Source organism: Leuciscus leuciscus (assembly GCF_965113295.1).
Source record: "Leuciscus leuciscus genome assembly, chromosome: 12".
NCBI lineage: Eukaryota > Metazoa > Chordata > Actinopteri > Cypriniformes > Leuciscidae > Leuciscus > Leuciscus leuciscus.
The window spans coordinates 25,855,539-25,865,657 of NC_138736.1; the positions used below are offsets into that span (position 1 = coordinate 25,855,539).

The 10,119-nt window shown below is 35.9% G+C and overlaps 1 long non-coding RNA gene across 1 annotated transcript in view; it reads right to left on the bottom strand.

Annotated features, from left to right (window-relative positions):
* The window catches only part of LOC309511577, a 237,481-nt gene extending 227,579 nt beyond the window's left edge, over window positions 1–9,902 (bottom strand). The window contains exons 1-5 of the long non-coding RNA XR_014210688.1: window positions 8,137–9,902; window positions 6,645–6,769; window positions 6,356–6,537; window positions 6,227–6,257; window positions 1,146–6,126 (exon numbers count right to left, since the gene is read on the bottom strand). This is a non-coding gene — a long non-coding RNA (uncharacterized lncRNA). The remainder of the gene's footprint in view (window positions 1–1,145; window positions 6,127–6,226; window positions 6,258–6,355; window positions 6,538–6,644; window positions 6,770–8,136) is intronic.
* Window positions 9,903–10,119: the final 217 nt, after the last annotated feature.

A 10,119-nucleotide genomic window follows, 5' to 3' on the forward strand; every position in this document is an offset into this window, starting at 1 on the left:
CCATGTAAGCGCACAGCGTGTCTTCCAAACTCGACGAAAAGCAGAGACTTGTGAAGTGTTTTGGTGTTTTGTGTTTGAGGTAACGAGGGCGTTCGCGTTCCATGTGGAGATTTGCATGTGAATCTCTTTTGGGCGAGTGGGCGTGTCGAATTAAAAAATAATTAGCAAGCGTTTGAGATATTGGACATCCTGTTGGTTTTATACAAATTACTTAAACAGAGAATATTTGTTTTCAGTTTGAATCCGATCATTTAAAAGTACACACTTAAATGTGTATAAAGGTATATGGCTCATAAATGTGTGAGAAGTATTCGCTGAGTTTTGTTTCAGTTTATAGACGTGCTCAAGAAAAAAAAGTTCACCGCGACGGAGAGGCAGAACGCACACCCTGTTTATTTTCTTTATTTTACAAAAGCACAATGTTTTGATTTGATTGTAAGTGGACACATACAAAAGTAGAAATATCACAGATTATTTTTTTATATTTCTTTTTTCTGTATAACCATAAATGACGGAGTAATTTAAGTTTATGTTGCTGCTATGTGAAAAAAATCCAGCAAAACGCGTCGGCGCGTTTCTCGACTTCAGAGGGTTAATATGTTTATAAGCAACTGAAAAAAGCACAAATGTCAGGGCATGTCAGAACATCTCAAGGACCCCAAAAACACCTCAGACCCCAGAGGGTTAAAAGGCACGATTTAGAAAAGGCTTTACATGAGTAGTTGATACCCTGGTACACCTGTCAAAAAAATGATTGATTGATTGACAGGTGCCACGCCCCTTCCGGTGACAGGTCCCGCCCCTTCCGGTGACATGTCCTGCCCCTTCCGGTGTCCCGCCCCTTCCGGTGACCCGCCCCTTTTGGCATAGGATCAAAGGGCTCAAAGGGCTTTTGACAGCTAGTTTTGACTTTTGATTGACAGGTTGACAGTTAGTTTTGACTTTTGATTGACAGGTTGACAGTTAGTTTTGACTTTTGATTGACAGGTTGACAGTTAGTATGACTTTTGATCATGTTATGGACAGCTAGTTTCGGGTTTTGATGCCTTTTGAAGTCTTTTGAAGTCTTTTGAACATGACAGAAGGTTTTGAAGGCTTTTGAAGCCTTTTGATATTGACAGAAAGTGTTATAACAATGTAACAACAATGACTTTGTGTTGGGGAATTAATTAGCTCAAATTAGCGGTAATATTCATCAATGTGAATATGCATCTGTTGCTTCCATAAATTAATTTATTCAAAATAGGGAATAGGTCAAAACCTCGGCTTGTATCAGCGATTACACAATTACTTGTAATAATCACTGATAGAGACGGGTAGAATTCACTTAATTAGGGGAAATTTTTGGTAGAAGTTGAAGAATGTTCATTTATCATGCAGACGGGCCGTCCGGCGGACAGAATGTATAATTTATGAACAGAAATCGGGCGTCTTTAACACTGATAGATAACACTTTCTTGTGGCCACAAAGAAGATAATTATCTTTCGTGTTTTAGACAATTTTAGATTCCTTTTAATAATAAAACAATCGTAGAGCTTATAAGGTAAAATCTGCACTCCTCAGGGACTCAGAATTTGAAACAAAACAGGCAAACTTAATTCAAATGATTTAACAAAGTTTATTTAAACAAGCTAGCGATTACACAATTACTTTAAATCACGCAGGAGTAAATATGCATAAACAAAACAGACAATATAACGATCGTAATACAGAATACAACAGAAATAAAAGGTTGAGAGAGAGGAAGGGAGAGAGATTGGGAGAGAGAGAGAGAGAGAGAGAGAGAGAGAGAATCAGCGAGAGGAAACTAATAGTGAAGATAATAATGATTTTAGGTGTGCGTGTGAGATGTTGAGATGGTAGCGTTTGTAAGGAGAGGTGGGTGTGTCGGCGGCTCCGTGAGCACGTGGTAGTGTGTTTGTCTCGGCACACGTGGGTGAGAGTATGTGTGTGTGTGTGTGAATGTGTATGTTCGTGTGTGTGAAAGAGAATTTAGAGAGAGAGATAGAAACAGTTTTAGTCATTCACCACAAAACCCCAACATTTCTTAGTAATATTTAGACAACTTTAAACAGCATTTCCTTCAGATTGCAAATTTAAAAGATCTACGTTACTCTGTTTGGAAGATCGGCCTTCTGTGTGTGTTCGTCTGTGTTGGATAAAGGCACCTGGATCACGTGGTCACAGCGTTCTGGTTGCTATAGCGACTTGAAGCGAGCGAAGACTCAGCAAAGATTATCTTAGCCTTAAGTTGGTTTCGTGGGTTGGTTTCAGAAGACTATACTGAAGTAATAGTAGTTCTAAGAAAAGACTTGGAAATAAAAAGGAAAATAAAAGCGAGCGAAGCTTCCTTGAGGGAAGGAGGCGTGTCGTCTTTCTCTCTCTGGCGAACTGCACTGAGAGGAGAGGGGCGCGAAAATTTAAAGGGCTAAACTCACGCCCCCCTCACGTACGTGGGCCAATCGTCTTTAACAACGTATCGGGCCCACCTCCTGACGTTTCGAGGTCTATACGCCCCCTTTCGGCGGGGTATTGAAACGATGAATTCGTCCATAACTTTAATAACACTGGTATTTAATAAACAATGCATTCTCTGATATTTTGTGTTAAAGATTCAACATCGTTGGGGTTTGTGGAACACGGCAATACCGCGAATGACAGTTCTAAGATCTAAAATCAAGGAGATACATAATTTCTTGTGATTTTGGGCACAACAGATTGATTACAGGCCAATAAACTACATAGGCATAATATTTGGGACAGGGGATCATACACACATCAAGAAAATACATTTAAAATATTTTCCACAAGGATTTTGGTCACACGTGGTCGTTTCTGCGTGTGTTTCTGTGTGTCTGTGTGTGTGAATGCGTCTTGAAAGTTCACAACCGCACGCTGAACTTTTGTCCTCGCGCCGCGGGGCGAGGGTTATGTGTGTGCGTTCGTTGGACTCCTTGAATTGATGTACTCAGCAGAGACCACATGTTTTGGCATCTGGTCTTACAACACTGTTTTATTGTTGTGAAGAGTTAATTAGTGTCTACATGTAAATCAGTGTCCGAGAGACTCCCTGGGGGGGGGGGTGCTTTCGGGATCGCTCTCATTGGTCAGCGGAGGCTCTCCAGGCCGTAAACAGACGGTCTTTATTGATTTAGAAGTAAGAGATCTGTGTTTCCAGAGAGGTAATCAGTGATTTACACCATTCTTCGGCGCCATTTGGGCTGCACGTCTTGCGCAGGGCAATCTCAAGACAACAGAGGTGTCGTAAATGAGAGTGCTTTGGAATGTCAGAATAGCTTGAGTCAGAGCGAGACAGGGGTTTTTGTAGATTTAGACTGCATTAATTTATTTAATTTAATCACCATGCAAACTGGTGATCTGCTCTCCGTTACAACAATATGTCATGGTATCTGACAGCTAGTTTGATGCCTTTTGAACATGACAGTTAGTGTTTTTGAAGCCTTTTGATCGTTTGAAGACACTGTGATTAAATAATACGTCATGGCTATATGACAGCTAGTTTTAATTGTTTGAAGCCTATTGAAGCCTTTTGAACATGACAGTGTGTGTTTTTGAAGTTGGTATCACACACACGATCCTCCCTACATATTCCTGAGCGTATCCGGGCTGTACTGTGAAACTGATAAGAAAAAACTGTGGAAGTTTATCTCACACAAATGTTGAAAAACCATTCAGTTCTTTTAAAAGAATATAAATGAAATGTTTATAAAGATCTTACTAAAACCTCACTCAAAAAGTTTAAATAAAATGGAGTCACAAAAACAATTGCAATCAGTTAAATGTTTATAGAGTTTAAAAAAACAACAACAAAAAACCATACAGGTTATGAAACAATCAGTTAAATGTTTAGAGAGTTGAAGAAAAAACATATAGCTTATGAAACAACGCAATAAATGAAACGGGTTCACGAAAATAAAAAAATAAAAAATCATCTCACATGTTTAGATAACTAAAGCGCCTCTCCAGCACAGCCCCGGCCTGAGTGGTGCGCGCGCCCTCCGCATTCTGACATCCCCCTCCTTCTGCTCCTCCACATTCCAGAGCACAGTGATAGTGAGAAACAGAGATTTTATAAAATAATGTATATTTCACACAAATAATATAATATACAATAATATAAAATAGCATCTTACTGAAACCAATTCTTTCAGTTTTAGATAAACAAAAGAATAAAAAATCATCTTTCATAAAACATTCTGTTCTTTAAAAGAATATAAATGATTATAAATAAATAATATAAAATAAAGATCTTACTAAAACCTCACACAAAAAGTTGAAATAAATGTACAACTATCCAGTTTAAATAAAATGGATTCACAAAAAAAATTGCAATGAGTTAAATGTTTATAGAGTTGAAAAAGAAAAAAAACATAGGCCTACATGTTATGAAACAATCAGTTAAATGTTTAGAGAGTTGAAGAAAAAACATACAGCTCATGAAACAACGCAATGTATGAAACGGGTTCATGAAAATAAAAAATTATCTTACATGTTTAGATAACTAAAGGGCCTCTTTACACCAGCGTTTGACCTGCGGAGCTTTCAAAAAGCACCAGCCAAAGGGTGTGTGTGTGTGTGTGTGTGTGTGTGTGTGTGTGTCTGTGAGAGAGTCACACAAATTCAGTGATCAGGATATCAGGTGCTGAGTTTATAAGAAGTATAATCTTAAAAGTTTAAATGATATCTTTTAAAAATAAAAGATTGTTTAAATGAAATCTTTAAAGTTTGAATAAATACACATCTTCTATTTATCTTTTAGAAGATTACTGTAATGATTTTGTTTAAATTGAACCTAAGGTATAATTGTTATTAAACAATGTCTGTTCAAAAACTTTAGATGGTTGAAAAACTGTACTTAGTCGTCTTAAATCTCATTTATATGAAAAGATTCAATCATCATTTTTTGTCCGTGTGGAGTTTCAATTTTGATGGCTTTCCATAGCCATGATGATTTTTGTACCGTAACTGCATATTCGATCATGTACACCTAAACACGACCATCACAGAAAACTATAAAATAAAGAAATAATTTAATATCATTTCTAAGCTGTATTGCACGCGCGCACACACACGGTTCTAAAAATGAACTAATCTCTATGTGCATCATGTCACAGCGTATGTAATGTTAGTCTGCTAACGCCTTTCCAGAGCCAAAGTTTTGTTCGTACTAAATTTATTTCAAAGCATAATCGTAAAAGTTTCAATATGATCTTTTAAAAATAAAAGGTTGTTTTAGTTTGAAGTTTAAAGTTCTTAACTTTCTTTCTTAAAAAAATCTTTAAAGTTTGAATACATTCATATCTTCTATTTATCTTTTAGAAGATTACTGTAATGATTTTGTTTAACGGTGACCCTAAAGTATAATTGTTATAAAGTGAGACAATGTCTGTTCAAAAACTTTCGATGGTTGAAAAACTGAAACTGAAAAACTCGGGGAGATAATGTCACAGTAAATCTAGTCTGCGTTCCAGAGTACATACAGAGTTTTACACTAAATTCATTTAAAAGCATAACCTTAAAAGTTTAAATTAGATATTTTAAAAATGAAAGATTGTTTTAGTTTGAAGTTTAAAGTTCTTAACTTTCTTTCTCGAAAAAATCTTTAAAGTTTTATTAAAATCATATCTTCTATTCATCTTCTTAGAAGACTTATGTAATGATTTTGTCTAACGGTGACCTAAATTATAATTGTTACTAAACAGCGTCTGTTCAAAAACTTTAGATGGTTGAAAACCTGTACTTAGTCGTCTTAGATCTTATTTATACAAAAAATGTGTCCATACAACATGTTGTCAAAGTCTGTCACAATGTTTTGTTGTTTTTAAGACATCCGAGGACTCTACATTGCTCTTACTTAGACTAAGTTGTATCATTTGGAAAATCACCACACAATTATATTTTCATCTGTGGGTGGCTGAAGGATTTCCTTGTAGTTTATGAGTCTCTGAGCTGATGTGTTTAAATTATGTGTCGATCTGCCAGATCTCATGTTCTCTATTGATGGGGTCAGTCTCATCATTGATGATAAACAGTTCAGTGTAGATCTTGTTTAGAGAGACCGACTGTGGTGCACTTCCCTCCAAAGTCCTCTCATTCCTTACATTCTGAAGAATTTCAAAAAATCAGGACAATGTTGGATAGTCATATTATTAACAGGAGCATCACGCTTATGAATGCACAGTGTTCTACAACAAGAGATCTTACCATGTTCGTTTACCGAGGTAGAGTGAGACACCTGAAAAACAAAACAAAATGTATGTTATATATATATATATAACATACACAAATCATTTCTTAACTAAGCAACTGTTTCTTAAATTATCAGACACTCACCACACTGATGTTAACTTCACCATATATTGTCTTGTCTACTATGATTGGAGCAAATATTGACCCACCATTCCTCTGGTCAATTGTTAAGTTAAGCTGTCCGAATGATGTAAAATTATTATTATGCTCTCGTTGTGGAAGGTTGTTAGGCTGTTGATTTGTCATGTTTCCAGAATGTGCACCATCTGTTAAAAAATTAACAATTAAATACACAACCAAAACCATGTAAAGCTTATTGAAGATTGAGAAACATATTGACTACTAACAAAGTAAATTATAAATCTTTTCCTACATTTGATATTCTTTTTTCTGATTTTTTTCACAATGGACTTGATCCTTTTTAATGCTGTTTTCTCTCCATATTTATTCTGTAGTTCCTCTACTGTGTCTTCCAACCTTCCTGTTGTTCTTCTCCAGCTGTGTTAACCAAAGACAAACAATTAGAAGAATAAAATGTATGTACAATAGCAAAAATAAAGTTTGTCATTAGTTGTTAGGGTCAGATACCAGAGTTCAAACATTCACTTTTTCAAAGGCCAGATTAGCTCATAAATATGGCAACCAAAGCCACATGGACAGTGAACAGATGCACAGTAGGTTAAAGCAATAGTCTATGTTAGGACAATAACAATAATAGTCTATGTTAGGACAATAGTATGTTCACAGGAGCCGCTGAGAGCGAGTTCCAGCTGACAACGGTCATAAAGTGCGAGATAAGGTGCAAGTAGCTAAACTAAACATTTCATATTTGACAGAAAAGTTTTGAGAAATGTTAAACAACGACAAAAATAATCAAGGCAAACTAATCAACTTTTTTCTAATTTCACCATTTTGAACTTAAAATAGGCCTATATAATACATGTGATTTAATGTGAGAGGAGAAGAAACAAATAACAGCCTCTTTCATCATATTAGGCATAAGATTAAATATAGCTGCGAGCAGCGATTGCGGGCCCAAGCCGGTGGCACCGCCACCCTGGTGCCTTAAAGGCACCGGGGTGGCGGTTTCACCGGCTTGGGCCCTCCATCGCTGCTCGCAGCTATATTTATATATATATATATATATATATATATATATATATATATATAACAACAAAAACAAAAACAAAATATATATATATATATATTTTTTTTAAGTGTGTTTATATATATATATATATATATATATATTTTTTTTTTTTGTTATATATATATATATATATATATATATATATTACATTTTTTGGATGCTAAACATTTGTTTATTATAGGCTTTGTACTTCACTCACGTTCCACTATTGAAGGGAAAAATTATCCTCTTCACATGCGCAAATATGTGCTTGGAAACATCACAGTTTAGCGGTGATTACTGTGTTTAAATAGTCAGTACAATTCATACTATTCAGAGCAGTGTAATTTTTTGGTAAATTTTATTATATTTTATAAAGGCTATAATGAACAGACTGCGATATCAAGATTGCAATGCGCTCGCTCTGCACCATTATCAATGTCCGTGCGGACGAACATATTTTACTTTCGTTTTTAAGTTACCGATTCAAAAGCCCCCAGCGGTGTCACACATCGATTAACCGGTGGGAAAATTTTCCCACAGTCACATCCCTAATATATTTATATATAAATACAATAGGCCAACCTGAAAGAGAATTTTACTTGCCCGACCAGAGTAGCCTGATTAGAACGTCAATGACAAAAAAATAACTTGGGAATCACTAAAACGAGAGATTATTCTAATTTTATTACATTCATTTTAAGTTGCAATCAACAGTTGTTAATAAATGGATTACCAGTAATCAGTTGATCAATGGTAACAAGGTTGCGCTGCTGAGGCTCATGCAGCTTCTCCAGGAGAAATGTAAACAAATGAGATCAGCACACAAAAAACAAACTCAGTTAACAACTTACTGACTATAAAAATGATAAATATGGAGTTTTGATATATTTTATAACAGTTAAGCAACCTCACTTGACGAGAAGGCTGTTTCCTGAATACAATCACGATTGAAACTGTGACATTGATTTCATAAAACAGGTTAAAAAACAGTTACAATCAAGTCACTTACATTTTAGATGCAATATTGACTGTTTTTGTTCTGTTTCAGCAGCGAAAATAGTTCAACAAAAAGATCACAGCAGAATCATCACGCGCATCTCTCAGCAATGTGTTTTCTCATTTCTGAATGATTCAGCATTTTGAACGAATCGGTTGACTCAAAGATTGAATGATCAATCCATAAACATATGTCTTAATCATGAATGACTCAGTCATTCAAAAGAATCGTTTGAACGAATGAATCAATGACTCACTCATTAAGACGGTCGCCTGGCGACACTTAATGGCGGTTTAGTGTTATGTTTAAAAGTATCATTCTTTCCAACGTGTGTGTGATTTGTGTGTGCAACATTATCAATGTCCGTGCGGACGTCCGTATTTTTCTTTCACTTTTATATTAGCAATTTAAAAGCACCCGCTCGTGTCACACGTCGATTAACCGGTGGGAAAATATCCTCAGACACATACCTAATAAATGTATATTTAAATACAATATTGGCCTACCTGGTAAAAAGTTTTATATACTATTTTGATGTCCTTTTGGACACAAGAGGGCAGAATAGCCCTATGTATGACTCTTTTTTTTTTTTTTTTTTTTACTTTACTGTTTTTAATTTTAGATTAAAATTAGAATAAAATTCTTTTTAAAAACAGAAAAAAATGGGTTCAGTTGTAATATTTGTATACTTTTATATAGAAATAAATGGTATATAATTACATTTTTAGAAGATTTTAAGCTTTTAGTGTTTCCTTTTTGGACATTACTTTAATCCCTCGCCATAGCAAAACCGTTTGAGATATTTATTATCCGTTCACAATTTAGCATATTTAATGTATTTTCATCATGTTGAAAAAGTTTTGTGGGAATAAAATAAACCACTTAAGAGGAGTGGCTAAAAATTCAGAGGCTGATTTTGCAAAAAAATCCACATTCAGACCAAAATATCTGACTTCCTGATGGCCGGAGCTAATGAATGTAAATTAGAAAGTTGTCCGGCTTGATGAGTACAATATACAAACTATTTTTTTTTTACTGTAGTTAAAACTAACCCGCCCACTTTTGTCAAAAGCATGTTGAAAGTGACACACTTCCTGCTGCCAGTTGGTGGCGCTATAACTTTGACTCACAATAGTTACATCCATCTGATCGGCCTCTTACCACGAACACAAGGCTGAAGTTTCATCAAGATCAGTTAATATATGCAGAAGTTATTCCACTTCGTGTTTCTCTTTTCTCGCCATAAATTCGTTTCCTCGCCACGGCCAAACCGTTCGAGATATCAAAAATCCGTCCGCAATTTAGAATCCTCAATGTCTTGACTTCATGCTGACCGAGTTTTGTGGGGATTGGATGAATTCTCTAGGAGGAGTACTTCGCATTCCACAGCAAGCGTTTTCCAAACAACCCATAATAGCCGACTTCCTGTTGGGCTGGCGCAAAACTTAGAGCACGAAAGTTGTTCGGCCCGATGAGATCTATGTGTGTGCCGAGTTTCATATTAATTCATGCAAGCTAGTTTGATCTATGGAGCAAGTTTTCGGACCCCATTCCAGGGGGCGCTGTTGAGCCCCCCTGCCACGCCCGGGTACCAGCTTCAGCCAGGCCCTGATGGCCGCAGGTTCCGACTTGTATGTAAAGTTTCATATATATATATATTCATTCCTACTTCCATAAGAATTCAATGAAAACGCTCGCTCTGCTCCGCACCATTATCAA